Below are 21,797 nucleotides of genomic sequence, written 5' to 3' on the forward strand. Positions count from 1 at the left end.
CTGTCAGTGCTTATACAGTGTTTATTTCCCATATGTTTACTTTGAAACTTTGTGTCTATCGTATTGAAGAATGTCTCTTGTATATGGTATATGTACTTATACATATATATACTTACATATAGTTGATTTTTCTTTTTGTAAATTTAGTCTGACAATCTTTGTATTTTACTTAAGTCTATATTTAATAAAATTATCGATTATTTGGCTTTAAATCTGTTATCTTGTTAAATGACTTTCTGTGGCATTTGAGCCATACATATGCTTGGGTTTGTTTATTAAAGCATTGAGTTTAACCTAAGTAGAATGGGAAAATAATTTTAAAAAGAGAAGAAAAGTATTCTCTTTTAACAACTTAAGGGGTGAAGTGCACCATTGTTAGATAGCATTTTATCTGTGATGATTGGTGGGTGGTTGTATTCTTGAATGTACATCCATCCCTTTGCTTTGAAGCCTGCCAGGTGGCCCCCATCACCCTGTGAGGCCTCCTTCAGGCAGGGCAGGTACCTTGTCCTCTGTCCTCACCCTCATATCTCTCCAGTCATTGCATCTTACTGCATCTGCTTATTTACAAGTCTCTGTGACTCTGGAGAATGAGAGCTTCTCAGCAGGAATCATGTCCTGTTAGCTCTTATCGCTTAGCCCCTGACACGTAAACAGCTCCTAATTTTTGTTGAATAAGTAATGCGTGACTGGCAAGTTTTAGATTAAGCCCAGTGGCATAAGTTTGGATGGTAAGGCCAGGAGTGCCCATACAAGGTCCAATATGATCCTGAATATTCCCTTCCTTGAAGAGTTCTAGAGAAATTTGGGTGAAGCCAAGAATTGGACCGCTGTCTTTTATTGACCCAGGCTCTCACAAGTGGGGCCTAGGATCAAGTCTCTTCTTTTGTGATGACAGACAATTAGTTGAGGAAAGAAAATTTTCATGAGGCTTTCCCATTATTTATCAATTTTGGGGTCTGTGAATAGCTTTGAATACAAAATTGCATGTGAAAATCATTGTGTCTGCTATTGAATAATTGACTGATCTGTCGCTCGGAGCTGCTGAATGAAGGGTCCTGGGTAATTGCACCTGCGAGCTACTGATTGCACCTGCAGTTAGGCTATTGGGGGGAAACTTTGCTGCTTCCGGTTAATTGCCCGGGCTGAAATGGAGAGTACCCTTTACAGATCTGGCCTATTATCTCATTGTAGGCCTTTGCAAATATAGGATGACCCCAGGAATAGACAGAGAAAATAGTTTTATTTGCTGCACACCAATTAATGTTAGTAATCTAGCCAACATTCCTACACTTTCCATTCAAGGAAGAAATTTAAGTATATTGGAATCAGTGAGTAGCCCATAATATGACTTACCTCTTCGGTGTCTAGTTTTGCTGTGTTATTATGACACATGTATCCAAAGGGGTTTTAATTTTTAAAAAGTTTCCACGTTCATATGTACTTGTCAGAGAATCTTTTGAATATGAGTATTGCAGTTCTTCTATTTTTTGCAAGGAATATAAGACCCCATCGAGAAGATTTGGCCCTTTGAGTGACTAACTTAATACTAGAGCATGTTTCCTGTATTCCCCCAACTCCGAGTTGTAAAACCCTGCTCCATCTATTATGTACATTACTTCTTGTAACAAGCGTTCTATGTTAAATTTGATCGGACTTTTGGGAGATTTTTACTACATTTATTGAGTCTTTGTTTTGCCTTTTTGGTGTATTTGCTGTGTGGTGGCTACACAGAGGTGCTGCTCACATGCCCCTTGAAAGTGGACTTGTGCTTCCTACTGAGATTAGTGTGGTTGGCTGACAGCCTCCAGCCATTAGTTTACTCAAGATCTGCCTCAGCTTTCCAGCCACAGGCATGCTGATTTACGCACGGAGTGGTGGGAGCAGGTCCTGCCCACGTCTGCTCAGTGTGGGACTCTCCTGAAGGCAGCCTTTGCCCTGGGGCTCCCGAGGGGGGGACTTGCTGTGTCATTTGTCATCACAGTCTGCCAGCTCCTCTGCCCAGTCCTGCTTCCCACCCCCCAACCCTCTTTTTAATAGATGTTATTCCTCAATAAACCTTTTGTGCTCTCACCTCCATCCCAGCATCTGCTTCCTGGAGAATCTAATTTGCAGCCACCGTCAGGTAACAGTAAATTAGGACTAGCTCAGACGATGTTTATTTTCTTGGATCCAAGGCTTTGCTTCAAGAACAGTTTTCAAGGAAATCTATTTTTCTGTGAGATTATATAAGAATTGCTTCTTCTCTGTTTCTTTTTTTAATTTCTTTTTTCTCTGCACCTGTATCAAGGGATAAGGTATGTAAAATGATTTAGAGCAAAAGAATGCATTTTGTAGGTTTAGAACCTAAATTTCAAATGATTTTTGTTTTTGATAAAGTAATTATTATAAGTAATTACTATTAAATATTAACTAATTGTTAATAATTTTGCTTACAGAGACCAACCCTTCCAGATATTTCTAAGTGAAATAGAACATAGCTCTAAACAGGTGCTACAGATTGGAAGAGACTTTTTATCTTTGTGTTATTATACCATCAGAGCAACATAGCTTTTATTTTATAAACTTGATTCATCTTGAATTCAACTTCTTTGGACTGCTTTTTCATATTAACTTTTATTACAATGGTGAATAGTATTATTTGGCAAAAAATTCTAACTTTCTGTCTGCCAAAATCTGCATTGCAAATCGTGCGGCCTTTCTTCCTTAACCTTTGGGCTTAGTGTTTCCAAATTCCCACCAGACATTAATATTTGGGATCTGAGAATGAGAAACTGGAATTCTTGGGAACACCAGAGAATCCCTGAAATTATAAGTTAGTCTGTATTTTTCATAATGTTTCATGTGTGTATTTGAAATAATAATGAGTGACCATGATAATACATAGCAAACTATTTTTTATTGTAACAGCGTTATACTAAAAGCTTCAGAAAATTTCTGTAAACAAAAGATATCATAATAAGTGTATGGCTTATCATTATTATGTACATCATAAAAAGATTACATCTTGTGATAACATGTAGAAATGGTCTCTTCCTGATAGAAATATTTAATAATATTAAAAGAAGAGAACTTTAATACAAAATATACACCAAGTAAAAATCATTTAAAAATGGAAAGATATTATCCCAAATATTTAATATTTAAAAGTTGACATACTTAAAAGGCACATTTTAAAACACACAAAGCATCAATTACCCTCTGTGATATTCTTTTTTTTTTTTTTAAAGATTTTATTTATTTATTTGACAGAGACAGAGACAGCCGGTGAGAGAGGGAACACAAGCAGGGGGAGTGGGAGAGGAAGAAGCAGGCTCATAGCGGAGGAGCCTGATGTGGGGCTCGATCCCATAACCCCGGGATCACGCCCTGAGCTGAAGGCAGACGCTTAACAACTGCGCCACCCAGGCGCCCCACCCTCTGTGATATTCTTGATCTTTGTTTTGTAACAAATACTCCAGACACAGACAGGTTTTTTTCCCCCCACTTTGTTTTGAGTTGGTTTAATTATTCTGCATCCCAAAGCAGGTATAATTTGGGCTGTAGGGCATAGGTTACTCATTTTCTTTTTTAACAACAAATATGTTTTGTCTGCTTGCCATGATTTTGGTTTTGCTGTTAAAATCAATATTACTTGCTAATCAGTTTCTGATTTCATGTAATATTCCACAGCATTGATAATTTCTCTTTGTGTTTTTTTTTTCCTGTTAGAATATTTATAAAGGACTGTTGACCATAGCAAATACTCAAACACTAGAAAATGCTAGTGAATATTATTGGGTATTATACGAATAATGTAACATTTAGATCTCCCAGCACAGGTAATAATAGTACCATACAGAATGACATGTCAGTATTTCCAGTGTATTTATTTTGCTTCCCAAATTTGCTGTTTCTTAGAACACTACTCATAGGTTTTGTGTAAAGTATACTCTGTATATCAATATATTGTTATTTATTTTATTTGTGATAACAGTGCACCATTAGCAGCAGCGGGGCCTGGATACATTCTTCTAACATGGCAAAAGCTAAGAGCAACATTAGCTGGTGAAATGATGAGACTTATCTGCTCCTTGCTCTTGTCCCAGCTTCTAGAAACTTTGATCTTAACCTTGGACTCCACATATGGCATTTCCTTCTCTTGTTTGACTTGAATCAGTGGCTTCCACTGAACCAATGTCTTGCCTGCTAACTCTGTTTATTGCAGGAAAGTTATAATATTTATTCCTGTTTTTCCATTTTCACAGTTGACTTTCTTAGGGTTTGAGATGCAGAAAAACAAATTTCCTGAGAAAAGCGGAGAAGGAACTCCTGCATAAAGCAGATTGTTATTGTTAGCCGAGCAATGGAATTTGTTGGGAATTCCACTAAAAGAGGATTAAATTTTTCTCCCTTTGTGATCTGCAATCTTGGGAAGGTGTTACTGTGAACAGTGGAGGTATTTATGGATAAGTGAAGTGGTGTCTTTGCATCTCTTTCTGCCTCAGGGAGAACCGTAATTAATGCTGTGTTATGGATGCCAGAGCAGCTCAGTGTGGAAGTCCTGTTCTTTGTGGTCATCCTGACTAATTAAACAGCAGTCAAGAGGGTTGGTCTGGAAAGGGACAGAAGTCTAGCAAACTAGACTGTACAACGGACCACTGGTTTGACAAGGGGAAGAAGCCTTGAGCAGAAACTCTTGTAGGTGCTGTAGTTAAAGAGAGGAGGATTTGCCACTGGGGCAGGGAGGCACGGACTGTAGCAGGGGAGACCCAGACCCTGGGCACCATCCCTTCACAGTCCAAGTTGTTCCCAAACCCATACATTGTCCTCCCAGCACAACAAGAGGCAGAAGGAAGCAAAGTGTGTGCAAGTCTGCACTGAGAACCCCTTGCCAGGGTTGGGGCAGCCTGGTGGAGACACTCTTCATTCTTGGCCTGACTCTTGCTCATTCTGCACAAACCAGAGTCTGCTGCTTGAGGTCTTTGTGAAGGGTTGACAAAGTATTATCCATTGATATGATATTCATGTGTTAAGAAAAGTGAACTTCCTAACTGTCCCCACAGGACTTACTGTAGTTCCAGTGTGAACATCACCGTGAAATGCTAACCGGCCGGCAGACACCAAAAGATGTCCTAATTGCCCATGTGCGTATGTATGGTTTTTGCTTTTTAGGAAACTGAGTTTATGAAACTGAGGATCTTTTAATTGAGGAAAATTTTGTCTCAGTGAGTTGGGTGAACGGAGCTCCGAAATGGATGTTTTTTGTGTGTACTTTGGGTCCTGATGTTTTTCATCACCATTCTGAAGCTGATTGTTATGGAAAGTTTATAATAGAGAAATGTAATTTTACACATATAGACAGCATCCTGCTCTCATAAATTTATAAAATAAACTTATGTAGAGAGGAGATGAGGCCAGTATTCATTTTAAAGTGTCTTGTTGGCCCATTTATATGAAGTTATTTGAGTCAACACACTGTAATTATGAGTCACATACATGGGTTGGGAGAGTATATGTATTAGACAGTTGATTAGATTATCCCAAATATAATAAGCTAATTTGCCATATATTTTATTATAGTGATGTAGTATTGGAGGTGATGATATGTTTGTGAGTATGTAGAGAGGACATTTTTTGCTTGAAACTGGTAATTTACTGCTCACTCAAATGCCATAAATACTGGTTTGGGCCAAGGGGAAATCATGGAATTTATCTCTGAAGTAAACTGTGAGTGGAATTTTAGACCAGAAAGCATGTTTAGAGTTTCTTTTTGAGTTCAGTCTGATTCTTTTTATTAGTCTGCCCTGGCTATACCCTCCCTAAGTGATGGCAAACCTTGGTGCAGTGGCCAGTTTGTGGACCAGCGCTAGAGAAGCCCACCCTGCTTCTGGCTCTGTGATGCTGAGCACACTGCCTTGCCTCCTTGGGCCTGCTTCTGGTGTTTGGGTGTGTCAGGTACAGTTCAGTCTGGTTCAGAAATCTTGTCATTCTGTGATCTGGGTTATAGCCTTGAGCAAACCTATGATTCTCTAGACAGTAAACTTCAGTGATTCCCAAGCGTAATCCACACAATGGTTACAATGTTACAAGAGGAATGAAGAGACAGACTCCACTAGTCCTGTGCCAGGCTGACTCGGGGTCCCTTTTCATTTGAGGCATGTCTGTGTAAATTATTGATCAGACGTTTACAAGTATGTTTTCTGAACAACTTGTAAATGCTCAGTAGCCCTGTGGTTTACACCTTATTTTTCCTGGTCCATGGGGATCCTCATAAACATAGAGGCCCCTGGAATAGACACCTGCAGTGACTTCCTCTTGGCCTAGGCTGTTTCCTGAGGCAGAAGAGCAGTGGCTGGCTCTTGGCAGGAGTTAATGCCTCCTTCCCTTTCCTATTCTCCCCTCCAGACAGTGGTGTTCTTTGTAATGGGGTGTGAGCCAGGGCAGGGTGGGGCGGTTGGCTGGACTGGGGATGCCGTCAGTCTCTGGGGTCCATGGGAGAAGACTCAAAATAGAATAGCAAATGTGTTTTTTTTTTCCCCCTCCAAAAGTCCATTTGTTTCATGCCAAAAACAGACAGGGATTTTTAAGAAAGATTATCTCTGAAATACAGTAGTTTCTAAGTGACTATATAGAACCAGTAATTCATCCATCCGTTCATTCACTTGATGAGTATTTACTGAACATCTGCTTAGTGCCAGACCCTCTGTGCAGTGATGACTGAGGTTCACAAGAGAGGCCCAGCCCTGCTGTGGTTGGTAACTTTAAGTGTCAGTGTGGCTGGGCCATTTTACCCAGATATTGGGCAAACACCAGTCTAGATGTTACTGTAAAGGTTTTTTCAGATGAGGTCATTTAAATCAGTAGACTTTGAGTCACGCAGATTACCCTCCATAATGTGGGTGGGCCTCATCCAATCAGTGGAAGGCCTGAACATAAAAAGATTGGTCTTCCCCGAAGAAGAGGAAATTCTGCCCCTCCAGACTGAAACATCATCTTCAGCCTGTGGCATCAACTCTTTGCTGAGTCTCTAGCCAGGATGTGTACATCTACCTGGACTGCTGAGTCCTTCTTGATAATTGCAACAATAGCCATTGTAATAACAGTAGCTAATGTTAATTGAACACTTTCTGCTGCGTGGGCTCGAAGAGCTTTACACGTGTTGACTCATTTAATCTTACAAAATGTACAGGTTGTTATCATCCCCTCTAATGGGTAAGGAAATGGACAGGTGAAGTGGCCTCTCCAACTCATAAATGGCTGAGTCGGGATTAAAGTGGGGGCTGCCAAGCTGGTGTTGTTAACAGTCGCTACTGCTCCTGCGGCCTCTGCTCCCGCGGCCATGTGGCACCTCGGGCCTGTTGCCTTGCCCTGTCCACGTCCTCTCGATTCCCACCAGGATCCTGTGAAGTAGGAAGGACCGCAGCTGTCATTACGATCTCATGAGTGAAGACGCTGAGGCTCAGAGAGTTTGCACGGCCACTGCCAGGTCCTGGGGCTACTGATCATTGTAGGTGCTCTGCTTCCCGGCCCCAGGAGGGTGTAGTTTTCACTACCGCATACCTGTTCCTCCAAGGCTCGCTGTGCTCACTGAGCTTGAAAAATGGGCAGTGTTCTCAGCCCCTCGGGCTCCCAGGTCTGGGTGCCATGGGAAGGAGGCAGAAGTGTAGCCAGTGGAGTTTTCTTGCCTCCTCGTGTCTTCTGAGGCTGTGCCTCCCAGGTCTCCAGAGAATGTCATTTTGTTCTCTCCAGCTGCACAGCTGCCCTTGGTTTATGGGTTCAGCTTAAATTCATCCCTCTAGAACCTTCCTTGCCGGACCCTCCCTCTGTTCTTTTCTTCCTTGCTTTTCTTAGCCCTGCACCTTATTCAGTAATTAACTTCTAGCACAATACTCATGTACTTTGATACTTTAAAAACTTCAGGTATTGTGAGTTCCCTTTCTTTCCACGAAGCCTCTTGAGGTTTCTTTATGGCTTCCTGTGGTTGAGCCCAAAGCCTGGCACATGGGGTGTGGAGTTTGCATTTGTTGATTGGATGTGATTTAATATGGTTGAAAACATGGGTCAGTCAAATTGGAAATGACCCAGTCACCTAACAGTGTTTCAGTGGGAGGCAGGGTAGGGCAGCCCGCAGAGCCTGGCAAATCCCCTGGTGGGAATCCTTCCAGGCCTCTGCTGTGGCGTCCTGGAATTCTTGTCCAGAGCACACTAGGAATTTTAGTGGGTGTAATAATGACCCCGTGATTCAGAAGTTCAGCTTGAACACAAGTAATTTCCTCAATTCAGTTCCCCACCAGGGAGCATTTCCTGGTGAGAACTCAGAGTGTGTTTTATAACACCTCTCTTAATTTGGGCACTTCTTAATTCAAGCCCTTGCAGGCAGCCTGCGTGCACAGCACCTCTCTCTGACCAGGCTGACTGCAGTGGCCATGGCATTTCTTGCACAGAACTGTAGAAAGGGGCAAAACAGGTCATTGCTATACTGAGTTGGGAGGTGATGTGGGGAAGGAGCACTGGATGGGGTATGTCCATGGCAGAGCATGTGAGGACAAGACATGCAGGTGACAGTCACCCTCGTTCTTCGGGAAGTTGGGTGGGATTTGAGAAGCAAGGAAATAAAAGAGCCACCAGTGTCCCATGAGACCGTATAGTTCGGCTGCCCTGAGACCCTGGGGCCCTCATGCTAGACCTTCCAGAACTTGTATCAGTGAGTTCATAATCTGGGATCGGTCCTAGATGTCATCAAAGTCAAAACCTTTATGTGAGATAAGGGGACAGAAGCTCAGAAAATGGACCGACCTTTTCCTAATGGGATCAGCATGGGGGTCTCCTCCCTTCCCGCTTCTCCCCTCCCAACCCTGAGTTCCTGCCACTGCCCTGGTGAGAGCCCAGCCCCGTGTCACTGTGTGGCGTCCCAGGAGCCAACTCTGAGTGTAGATCCAGCAGGGTGTGTGTAGCTTCGCTGTCAGTGACCTAAAGCCTTGCGGAGAGGAGGGAGAATGGTCCTGAGACCTGTGGTAGTGACCCATGTTCGTCGGGGTGATGTCAGCGTTTATGGAGCACTTTGGAATGTACTGAGTGGTTTTCTGACACATTAGCTCATTTAATCCTTACAAAATTCTCTGATAGCATTATTTCTATTTTGTAGGTAGGCAGGGTAGTCTTCCAGGCCTCCCAAACTCCCACCTGGCTCACGTGCCTCTGTGCACGCCTCCCATGTACCTCCCACGTGGCCTTGCCAAAACACTGCTTTCCCCTTCCATGCAGCAAAATCTCCATTTTTCAGTGAGAGATCCACCTAACCTGTCCTTTCTGTGCATCAGTCCCTGGCTGCATTCCTTGGCCTAGGAGTTCAGGTCATGGAAATTGTGCAGACATTCCCTTAGCTGTTATGTATCAAGGACCAAATGGGAAGGTGCTGTGGGAGCCACTGAGGGGACACGAGGGGTCCTTTCCTTCAAGGGTTAATGGTCCACATCATGAATTGGGATATCGAGTCCAGTTAATAGATGGAAGGGGTTCTCTGAAGCAGCAGCAAATGGCTCCATTCTTGCTGACTAGGCAGGATTTGGAGAGGGATGGGGAGGGACAGAGAGCCCAGGAGGTAGAGGGAACAGTGTGAGCAGTGCACAGGGGTGGCGATGGCACGGGGGTTCCTGACCTGTCTGCTTCTTTCCTGTGGATTTGTGGGAGGATGGCTTGTGCTCTGTTACAGAGCATGAACGGCCAAAGCAAGAGCAACAGCAGAGCACTGGGAGGTACCTTGAATCAGCTGTGATTCAGGGTCTTTTTCTCTCTTCGTGCTCTTCCACCTCCTATCGAGCCCTCCTCACCTGCTCGTCCTGTTTCAGTCTTAGTGACAGAGCCGAGGCATTTTGCAGCATCTGGGAGTTCTCTCCACCTCCAGGTTGGGATAAATGCCGATCTCCTGCGCTTCCCAGTAGCGGAGAGCTTCCCCTCTTGCTGATCTATATTTTGTCAGTGACATAGTTAAGGTGCAATGGGGTCAGACAGGTTAGACTGAACAAAACTTGTTTAGGTAGAGACAGAGCATAAGAAGTAGGTGGAGACAGATATTCCAGCGTAAGCTGTAACTCGGCATCTTACCGGTACCGGATCCCAGAGTGCATGTAAAGGCAGCGGCTGTGCAAAAAGCAGTTAGGGTGAGTGAACAAAACAAAACACCCCTTGGCCTTGGCATCAGACATAACTGAATTCGAATTCTGGTTCTCTTGCTTATTAAAGAGGAGACTGCAAGGAGCTTACTAGTTTAGCTTTAGTTTCCTACCTCACGAATTCTTGGGTACAAAGTGCCCGGCCCACAGCCCCATAAATAGATCTATTCTCACATCAACGGGCTGGTGTCTGTTTCTGCTGCATCATGACTTCTTATTTCTGGGTGCTTCCAGACTGTGACCTAAACCAGCATCTGAACTGTGCTTGAAGTTCTGTGGGAAGTCTCAGAGCTGGCTATGTCTGGTGTGCCGGCTGTTGGCCCGAGTGTGACAGCGTTAAATATAACATCTGATGATTTCGAAAGAGCCTGGTGAAGAGGCAGAGTCTGCCAGCGTTGCAGCCTTTGGCGCCTCATCTGCCCACTGTCCTGTCCGTCTTGCCATGGTAGCCAGGCCACCAGTTGGCCTGAGCCTCCTCATCTGTGAAGCCAGAGCGCCGGAGGGGACCTTGGAGGGCCTTCCAGCTCCAGACTGGTGTGATTCTCTTGCACACTAGCAGGGGGCAGAGATCCAAACTGTGGTTGCCATTCCTCTCCATATTGCAGGCCCAAGTGCCATCACTTCCCAGAGGCATTGTGGAAGCACGTGCTGGCTCAAAGTAGTCATGTGGACCTGTGGGGAGTATTGGAGGTATCAGGCCCAGGAGCAGTCCTGGGGCCTGGATGGGGGAGGGGTGGCAGAATGGAAACCCGACCAGGTCCCAGCCACCCCAGCCTGCACTCACCTGGGGCACTGTGGCAGCTCCCACATTGCTGGGGCCATTTCTTTGGGAGCCGGTACACCCAGGATCCATGATTCCAAGTCTGGGTTCCTCATTGCTTCCAGGCATTCTGTGCTGGGAGGTGCACAGCGTATGCTGATGGGCATCTTACTTCCCTGGGAGACAGTTCTGAACAAACTCAGCTGACCAGGATGAGTCCTGTGTATTTGTGTTCAGGGCTGAAGTAAGTAAAATAATACCTACCCCCAGCCTCAGGAAATATCTTGCTGAATCCCAAGTGCTTTTTTTTCTGAAAACGATGCTTCTGCTGGTTGCCTTTTATGGAGCCCTTGACTCCTCACTGGGGGCCCACTGAACGCCCTGCCTCATCCTCTCCTGTATTCACTGGCTCAGCCTCCCAAAGCGTCTTGCAGAGCCACTTTCCCCAGGGGCCCTGGGTTGCATGATGAAGTAACAATATGAACCCTAAATGCTCTCTTCTGGTTGTGACCACTCCCCATGTCCTCCGTGTCCTTGTACGATGTCATCACTTCAGCCAACTCAACAGACAAGCATTTACCCAGCATTCGCTACCAGCGAGACATTTAATCAGGACTCTTGGCTTTTGTCAGAGGCTCCTTTTGTGTTCCTTTAGATTTGGTTCTACAGTAAGTTTAAATTCATAGAGGGCAGATGCTTCTCTGCGTATCCACATCCACAGTACCCAGCCAATAGGGGTTTCGTTAAATATTATATTACTGTTTAAAAAATGATAACAAAGCAACGATACCGAATTAAAAAACTAAACCCGGTAGTGATATATAAGTGATGAGAAGTTTCACCCAAGAGAATAAGCTTTATTTCTAGTGGGGAAAATGGCAAAATAGCCATGGCACACACTTGTTGCCTCTGACAATCGTACCAGTCCTTCAAGATGTGTATTATTTTCCCATTTTAAGGATGAGGAATACAAGTTCTGCTCAGAGTAATAAATATAGTAGGTTGTGATGTGCGTTATGGTCATAGGTATTTCAGACTTTTTCAGACTCCAAAGCTGTGATGTTTTGTGAAGCCATGCGACTTATTATTTTCATTCATTGTGTTCATCGACCTGTACAGTTTACCGTAAAAGATCCATGTACAGCGTTCTGGTGTCTGTGTCATGAAAGGGTATAAGCAAGCACTACATAGACTAGGTAGATCTTATCCTCATGGGTTGGACATGCACTCATGGAATATGATTAATGGGTCAAAAAAGTGTATGATAAGTTCCACACAGGAGGCAGAGAGGACAGGTGTGTTGTCTGAAATAGTCCTGTTGAACATTTGTGTTTCTTTATAAAGCTAGCGGCATAGCTAGAAACTGGTGCCAGAAGCATTTTTGAGAACGAGATTTTAGTTCTCTCTCTCTTGCTGACAATTTTGACCTTGTGATCCTAGTTATTTGTCTCCAAAATATGGGTGTTATAACTTGCCCACCCAACTTGGCCTGGTTACTTCAATTTTAATGAATAGAACTAGTTGGTTTTGAGAGAGCTCATCGATGCAGTTCATGCTTCGGGTGTGGAGGGGGTGTGTTCAGGCTGAGCTGGTCTGGGTGATGAAAAGAGCATCCCGTTAGATTTGTAGCTTTTCCTTCCCTCCAACAGAAAGGCAGGAGAACATTAACAATTAGAGCACCCCCTTTTAGTAAATGAAATACCCCCCTCCAAGACCTCTACATATCAAACCCTTGGGAGTTCGGAGGTCACACACCTGCACATACTAATGAGATTCGTTAACTCCAGGAGACCAGTGAGGTTTGCAAAGGGACATTATTGTGGCTATTCTCTGCTTTGACAAAGGAGCCTTCATTGTCACTTTGCCTTCCTTCTGTCCCTGTCGATCATTAAAATAGATTGGGGGCAGAGGCTGGAGAGAGGAACCCTTCCACTAACTGCTTCCTGGAACTCTAAGAGGCTCAGCTGTTCCATGGACAAAAATGAATGCAGCACGTGGCACATAGCTGGATGAATATATTCCTCACCCCTGGGAGAAACTGCCAATCCACGCAGATTTTGAATCCTTCTAGATGCATAGAACACCCAGGAATGGTGGTGTCTATTTTGATAGCATGTCCCTCTTTAGTATGAAGACTTATGTGGGTCTTTGAAAATAGTGCATGTTTCCTGTAGCTGGTGCGAGGAGGTGGCTCTGAAATACAGTCCGTTCAGGATGTGCCTGAGACACTGTGCGCTTGCCCGCAGGAGGATGCAGGCGATGGATAGGGGCATGCGACTGGCATAGCTTACCTGCAGGCTTAGCGGGAGAATTCAGCACTTCTAACATGTTGCCAAAAGAATGTAAGCCAGTGAAAACAAGCTGAGCACTTTCTCACGCAAGGAGTCAGTGGTTTTTGTATGCCGTGAGGCTGGGAACACACCCTGCCATCTCCCTGGCACTGATGGAGGGTGTCTAGCCAAAGCCACCTATCCTGTCTTTGCAGGTCTGATGGAGTTTGCCAAGTCAGCGTAGGAACTTTCTTATACCTTGTATATGGGGTTGCTGTAATTATAAAATATCCAGGATTTTCAGCTCGGGGATGGAAGTGGCCAGCAGCAGGTAGAGGCTATTACTCCAAGTTTTTGTTTAAAATGCTTTTAGGGAGCCATCAGTCTTTTGGCTGCTGTTGTTTTCTTTCCTGTTTGGTTTTTTTTGTTTGTTTGTTTGTGGTAAAGTACTTTCAAAATACTATATGCTTATTGAAGAGAGTACGGCAAATTCTATAAAGTATAAAGAATCTAAGAAAAAGTAATCTGTGGTTGTCCTATCAGAGGGCAACTGTAATGTTTTGGTTTACTCATCTCTAGTCTTTGCTGAGAGAGATTAAGGCGGTTGCTGAATGTGTGTGTGTGTGTGTGTAAATTGTTTCTCCTAAAATTGTATTATCTATTTAATTTGAATTCTGTCTTTTGAACTCAGTATTATATAAAATAATCCCTCTCTATGTTACCAGAACAATTTTGTCAGCATATTTTTTTTCTTCTTAATAATAATACTTTCTTTACCGCTTTTTTTAGAGGGATTAAAAAACAAACCTACCTTGAGAGGAACATTAGTTTGAATATAAACAAGCCCAGTTGCTTTAAAGCATTTCCCCCAGGGAAGGACATGCCATTTGTTTCTGTTTACAAGTTATAAAATGTTTCATCCTTCTGTGACTTTTTTGGGGGAGCGTGCAAGATTGTGAAACTGTGTTCTTTGTTTGCATTTGCTGGTCCTTGGTGAAATTATGCCACCTATATTCTTTCCAACAAATGCATTGCTTTTCCTCAGATCTAATCTCCGTGTACATTTCTCAGTGAAAGTCTCATCACCGTATTTGTTATTCTTCAACCAAATTGTTTTTTTAGAAGTGATTTTCGTGGGACATAAATTCCCTTTATCATGTAGAAAGGCTGCAACCGGGTCAGGCTCCGTGAACAGTCCCCAGCTGGAGGGTCCACCTGCTTCCTTGTATCTCATGTGATGCTTGCTGATCTTTTCCCGCTTCTCTCCCTCATACACTTTTGGCTGGAACAGAACATTTCCGTGCAGGTGTGTCCTAACCCAGAACCCTGGGTTTAAGGATGCTTTTGTAAAAACAAGTGAGCAGTGAGCATATTCAATGCCACACAATTAGATCTCAAAATAGCAACTGTAGCTTTTTAAAAATAAAAGATACCCTACCCAATGGAAGGGACATGGTTCCAAAAACACCTACAGGATAACATTTCTACATTAGTCAAAAAAATGAGGATACAATTAAAGAAGTATTGGCAGAGAGAGGCAGAAAGTGGCGCGGTTTAGGCAAGAGCTAACTCACATGAGGAAAAAAATTGACTAAAGAGATAAAAACAGTGGAAGTGACCAGAGAAGAATTTTCTCTTCTCTAGAAACACCTGCACAATGAATGCCAAGGGGTGGAAGGAAAACAAAACAAGCCACAGAATTACCAGCTTTTATCTCCGTATTGTGAAATAAGGCATGTATTGAAATAGAGTCTTGGCAATATAGGAGGCTCCTGGTCAGCATGGCTACGTGGCCTGGTCTGATCTTACAGCAAATGCTTGCATAGTTTTCAAGAACAATGCCTTTCACTCCAAAATTGTAGCAGTTTGGACATTAAGTTAATATGGGCTCTATAATAGCAAAACTCAAAAGTTTGTGCTATGAAAAATAATTAGTAAGGACACTGGTTTCATTCAAGGTTTTTGGAATGTCAAGTCAAAATGACAAAACAAAATTCAACCTATTTACATCTACAGTTCAGATCTACGGTGACCTTGGAGAGCTGGCTGAATGAGGCTTTCTGGAGAGCATATAAAAGGGGTATGGAAGAATAAAGTTACCATCATGATTATAATAGTGATACTTTATGTTTGTAGAGCCGTTTCCAGTTTCCAGAGACGACCTGTATTCCTGTTCTCCTGTCACTTTGAGTGGTCTGGAAGGAGGATGTGGCAATGTAACAGTGATGAGGGAGATGCCAACCCACCTCTACTCTCGGGTTGGGTGATCCCGTGATGGGGGTGGATGCCATCCTTTCCTGGTTCTGGAGGGAAGGGGGTGAACACAGGCTGGAACACATTCAAAGAGGGGTTGGGACTTCAGAGAAAATCTCAGGAACAAAATCTCATATCAACATTGAGTTATGACTAATGGGTTCCAGCAGCTCTAGCTTTGGAACAACAACTTGGGGGCCTGGATTTAGCAAAGATGAATCTTTACTGTGGCTAATAGAAGGAGGACCAAGTGAGGAAAAGTAGCTCCTTATGAAAGCATTCTGATGGATCATCCAGAAAAAGGTGGCTGGTACCCAAACTCTTTAAATGTGTCACTGGAAAAGGTAAATTGATTCTATAAAGTTTTTTTCCCTCCCTGTTATCCATTGTTAATGTTAATAGGATAACATTATCCATTATTAACCCTTTGTCCAGAGAAGGAGCACTTTTTTTTTTCCTTCAAGAAGTAACTGAGAAGAAATATATATTCAAGTGCAAAGGGCCTAACCTTCACATGTCTGTGTTTGGGGGTGGTATCAAATAGGTGGTGTCCAGAACCAGCAGTTGCCTGAGTGACTGGGAGTGTCAGTTCTGCTGCAGGAGGGTTTTACTTCCTACTGGCAGGAAAGATGGGTTCAGTTATTCAAATTTAATCCATTTGGGAATGACTGTGGCTGGTGACCCAGGGATGTTTGCATTCATCTCAAGAAGAGAGCACGTCTCTGACAGTTGGGTCCTTGCTCCTCAGTCCTCGAAATCAGGACACACTAAGTTTGTGACTTGCAGGGGACTCAGTTCCTGTTTTGGAATCATCTAAGAAGTAGAATGGGATAACGGGAAAAGTCTGACCGCAGTTTGATTTCACCTTACCAGTGGGTAGGTCTTGGGACTGTTTCTTAATCTGCATGGGTGAGGGTGGAGGGCAGCCCTAGGAAGGTTTGCTGAGAAACCCCAAGTGGGCTGTTGTGTTCCAAGTACTTAAAGCCCTGCATAGAGCCCGTTCTTTGCATTCAGCTCTGCTGTGGTCTGTGGCCATTGGTGTTTTGCTTTCACAGGAAGCCTCCAGGCGCCTTGCTGTCCTGGGCCGGGGACCAGAGTTGAAAAAGCTCTGAGGAACAGGCATGGAGGGAGCTTTAGTCTCTCTGCCAAACAGCACATGGTGTGTGTGATTTTATTCTTAGTAATCACTCTAAATCAAAGTATATTTTAATACGGTAGCGAGGTGGTCTTTTATTTAAAGGCTTTAGAAGAAGGTTAGAATGAGCTGTAGTAAGTGACATAATAGTTTTAATTTTAAATTTCACGTCACTACAAACAAATAGAACTGGTTTTCTTAAGACATGTACCAAAAAGGTTTTTACTCTTTTAATTAACTAACGGACACACCTGGTTGTGCCTTACAGCTCGAACTCTATAATAGTTACCAGGTTGCAGCAAGCTTCTGGTTTTGCTCGGCTGCTCCTCGAGGGTGGGAGATTCACTAAGAATTTTGTGGGGAGACCCAGGAAATGGTTTCCCTTGTACAGCATATGGCAAAACCTCAAAAATCCCCCTGAAGCAGTTTTTTTTCCAGAGGAGGCTCCCTAAACAGCAGGGTGGGGGGGGGGGTCTACATTCCTTATTTCCAAATCCCATCTTGCCCTCCCCTCAGGCAGCCTCTGCATTTCCCCAGGTCAGTCCTCCTCCTAGATCTTTCCCTGGTGGAGTCTGTTCATTCCACTTTTTCTGTGTAACAGTTAAGCTCCTTTTTTTTCTGTATCCAGTTTATTTGCTCTAGTCCTCACCTTTTCTCCTCCCTCCTCAGAAATGAAAGCCCTTCCTTAGGACCCATTGTCTTTAGACTCTATGGGTATTTTAAATGATAAAGAATTTTTGAAAATTCCAATGACAATAAAGTCACTCAGTGACATTTGTTGTTCCCAGGACTGATTAGCCAGTTGTATTAAATATCATAAAATACACATTCTATGGGATAAGAATTTAATTTGCATTGCAGTTTTAAAAACATCATATTTTCCAAAACAGAGTGGGAAAGGATCTATCCTCTATTTACCTTTATGGCCTGGACATTCTCTATTTTCTTCTGCTGGTTTATAAAATTGGTGTTTATATAGGCTCTGAATTAAGAATTGTCTATTAACTAATAGCTCCTTCAAAGAGGTTTGGAGAAACAGGAAAGAAAAGGACAGAGGGAAGGACAGGCTTTAAAACACTCGTAAAACACTGAACAGCTCCTACCAAAATATCATATGCACTATGTGGGGATGAAGTTTAGGGACGTCCATAGCTGTCTTGTGCTATGAGAGGCCAGGCCATGCAGTGGTTTCTAGGATTCAGGGATTGGGTGCCGGGTTTGGACACCATTTCAAGCGCTTAGTGGCTTGTAACTTTCAGTGAATTACTTAACGTCTCTTCTCCTTAATTTTCTAGGATAAGGATAACAATATTCCTGAGTTGTATGGCTTCCATGGGGAAAAAAGACAACTGCTTAGAATTTTGCCTGGCACACTGTAGAAGCCCAATAAATGTCGGCTGTCATTTTTATTGTAGCGGTACAACGTTAATGATATTTTCAAAAGGTAAACTCAATGACATGCTTCCTAAGACAGGACTATGGTGGTGAGTACCAGGTGTACATTACCTCCAATTAATCTGTTCTCAAAATTTCTCTAATTTTGTTGTTTCAAGAATATTATGCAAATGGAATCTTAAAGTATGTAGCCTTTTGGGATTGGCCTTTGTTCCCATAGCGTGATGCTCTGGAGGTCTTTTATTGCTAGTAGTGGTGTTCTATGGTAAGGATGTACCACAGTATGTCTAAACATTTACCCATTGAGGGACATCTGGGCTGTTTCCAGATTTTTGCTACTATGAATGAAGCTGCTACAAACACTGGTATACAGGTTTTGAATAAACATAAGTTTTCATTTCTCTGGGATAAATGCTCAGGAGTGTAGTTGCTAGGTATATGGTAATTACATGTTTTGTTCTTTAAGAAACTAACACACGGTTTTCCAGAGTGGTTGTACCATTTTACATTGCCATGAGCAGTGTATGGTTAAGTTTCTCCACATCCTCACCAGCATTTGGTGTTGTCACTGTTTCTTTTAACTATTCAGATGGGTGTGTAGTGATATTTCATTGTGGTTTATTTTGTATTCCCTGATGGATAATGATGCTAAACTTTTTTTTTTTTTTTTGATGTGCATATTTGCCATCTGTATATCCTCACCAGTGAAATATCTTTTCCTGTCTTTTGTAGATTTTTTTAATTGGATTTTTTTTTAATGTTGAGGTTTGAGAGCTGTTTATATACTCTAGAGATTAGTCCTTTGTTGGATATATGGTTCGCAAATAATGACTCCTGGTCTGTACCTAGTCTTTTTATCCTCTTAATGGGTCTTTCACACACAAGTTTTAAATTTTGATGATATTCATTTTATCAGTTTTTCTTTTATACATTATGCTTTTGGTGTCAAGTCAAATAAATCTTCACTTAGTCCACAATCTTAAAGATTTGATCCTGTTTTTCTTCTATAAATTTTATATTTCTATGTTTAAGCCTGTGATCCATTTTGAGTTATTTAAGTTATGAGGTATAGATTCAAAAATTATAGGATTATAATTTATTTTTGCATGTTTACCTTGTATCCTGATCTTGCTGAACTCTGTTATTAGTGCTTGGACATTTTTGGAGATTTGTCCCCCATCCCTCTTCTTTTAACCTGTGGATATTGAATTACTCCAGTACCATTTGTCAAAAAGGCTACCGTTCCTCCATTGAGTTCCTCTTGCACATTTATCAAAAATCAATTGGGCATATTTATGTGTGGCTGTTTCTGAGCTTTCTGTTGTGCTTGGTTGACCTATATGTCTATCCTCCACCAATACCACAGTATTGATAGTAGCTATAAAATATCTTAAAATCGAGTAGACTGATTCCTCCCACTGTATATTTATTTTTAAAATTATTTTAGCTACTGTGCTTCATTTGCCTTTTCATATATAACTTAGACTGATCTTGTCTATATCTAAAAAAACTCTCTCTGGGATTTTGATTACAATTACTTTAAAGTATTTAGGGTAAATCACTTTAAATAGGGATATCAATTTGGGGTGAATTGGCATCTTTACTATGTTGGGTCTTCTAATCCATGAACATGGTATGGTCCTCCACTTATTTACATGTTCTCTGATTTTTTGTCATCAGTATTTTGTAGCTCTTAGCCTAAAAGTTCTTTATGTATTTTATTGTACTTATATCTAGGTAGTTCTTATTTTTTGAGCAATGGTAAATAGTATTGTATTTTAATTTCAGTGTCCACATGTTCATTGAGAGTTTACAGAAATATAATTGATTATTTAATATTTGTCTAATATCCTGTGACCTTATTGAACTAACTTAGGCTAGGAATTTTTGGAGATTCCTTGGAAGTTTCTGCATAGTTAATCATGATATCTGCAAATAGGGATGGTTTTATTTCTTCCTCTCTGATCTATGTGCCTTTTATTTCTTTTTCTTGCCTTATTGCATTGGCTAGATCTTTTTGCACCATGTTGAATGAGAGTGGTGAGAATGGATGTCCTTGCCTTGTTCCCAGTCTTAGGGAAACACGTTCGGTTTTTGACCACTAGGTATAATGTAAGCTGTAGGTTTTTTGTAGATGTTCTTTATCAAGTTGAGGAAGTTTTCCCTCTAATCCTATTTTTCTGAGAGATTTTACCTTGAATCAGTGTTGAGTGTTGTTAAAAAATTTGTCTCCATCTAGTGATATGATCTTGGGATTTTTCTTCTTTAGATTGTTAATATGGCAGATTACATTGATTGATTTTCAAATGTTCAGCCAGCCTTGCATGCTTGGAATGAACCACACTTGGATATGGTATATAATTCTCTTTATATTTTAATGAATTCTGTTTGCTGGTATTTTGTTAAGAATTTTTACATCTATATTCATGAGAAATATTGGTCTGTATTTTACTTCTTTTCTGTCTTTGGTTTTGGTATCAGGATAATGAGAATAGTTTCGTAAAATGAATTGGGAAGTATTCCCTCCTCTTCTGTTTTCTGAAAGAGACTTTATAGAACTTTTCTAAAAAAGTTACAGAGTGTTCTTTAAACATTTGGTAGAATTTTCCAGTGAAACTATCTGGGTTTGGAGATTCCTACTTAGGGGATTTTATTTTGTTTTTTATTTTTTAGAGAGAAAGCGAGAGTGAGGCGGGGAGCATCAGGGAGAGAGAGAATCTGAAGCAGACTCCCCACTGAGCACAGAGCCCACTGCAGGTCTCCATCTAATGATCCTGAGATCATGACCTGAGCCAAAATCAGGAGTTGGACACTTAACTGACTGAGCCACTGAGGTGCCCTGACTTTGGGGATTTAAAGAAACACACTTTTAATTTCCTTAATAGTTATAGGGCTATTCAAATAATGTAATTGGTATCCGCCAAACTGTTGTGGTTTGTGATTTTTGAGTAATTGGTCCATTTCATTTAAGTTGCTAAATTTATGTGTGTAGAATTGTTTATAGTATTTCTTTATTATGCTTTTGTTGTCTGCAAAGTGATATTTTATATTTAACTCCCGATATTGGTAATTTGTGTCTTTTTCTCCTTTCAGTTCTGTCAGTTCTTGCTTCATGTATTTCACAGCTTGTTGTTTATGATATCTATGTCTTTTGGTGAATTAGACATTTTATCATTATATAATGTACCCCTGGTAATTTTTTTAGTTCTGAAATCTATTTTTATCTGATATTAATATAGCCACTCTTGCATATTTTTTTTTAAATATATGCTTGGTATTTTTTTCCCATTCCTTAATTTTTAGTCTACTATATCATTATAGTTGGCCCAACCAGAGCAGACCTAGCAGTTTCTCCCTCAGCTTTCACACATCCATGCCAGCCTGCTGGCCCTGCTACCCATGGTCTTTTATTTAATCCATGTTGCCAATTTGTGTCTTTAATTGGTATATTTAGACCATTTATATTTGATGTAATTATTAATATGTTAGGGCTGAAGTCAGCCATTTTATTTTTTGTGCTCTATTTATTTTCTGTTGTTTCTTTGTTTTATTTTTCCTGTCTCCCTGTGGGTAACTTGAATATGTTTAGACTTAGATTTTTGTTAATTTATAGTGTTTTTAGTGTATTTCTTTGTATGGCTAACTTAATTATTGCTGTAGCTTGATTGCTCAGTCTGTTTATCAGTCTGTCTATCATCAACTTATCAAAGGCTACTGGTGTCAGCATTTTACCAGTTCAAGTGAAGTGTGGAAATCTTACCTCCTTTTACCCTTCCCCGTTAACAATATATTTGTTTTAACTGTTTCTTCTACATATATATAATAAGTGT

At 41.6% G+C, this 21,797-nt stretch overlaps 1 long non-coding RNA gene across 1 annotated transcript in view; it reads left to right on the plus strand.

Annotated features, from left to right (window-relative positions):
• Positions 1-18,610, plus strand: part of LOC130543096 (uncharacterized) — an 82,335-nt gene extending 63,725 nt beyond the window's left edge. Inside the window, exon 5 of the long non-coding RNA XR_008958141.1 lies at positions 17,868-18,610. This is a non-coding gene — a long non-coding RNA (uncharacterized LOC130543096). The remainder of the gene's footprint in view (positions 1-17,867) is intronic.
• Positions 18,611-21,797: the final 3,187 nt, after the last annotated feature.

The sequence above is a fragment of the Ursus arctos genome, unplaced genomic scaffold (genome assembly GCF_023065955.2).
Source record: "Ursus arctos isolate Adak ecotype North America unplaced genomic scaffold, UrsArc2.0 scaffold_8, whole genome shotgun sequence".
Lineage (NCBI taxonomy): Eukaryota > Metazoa > Chordata > Mammalia > Carnivora > Ursidae > Ursus > Ursus arctos.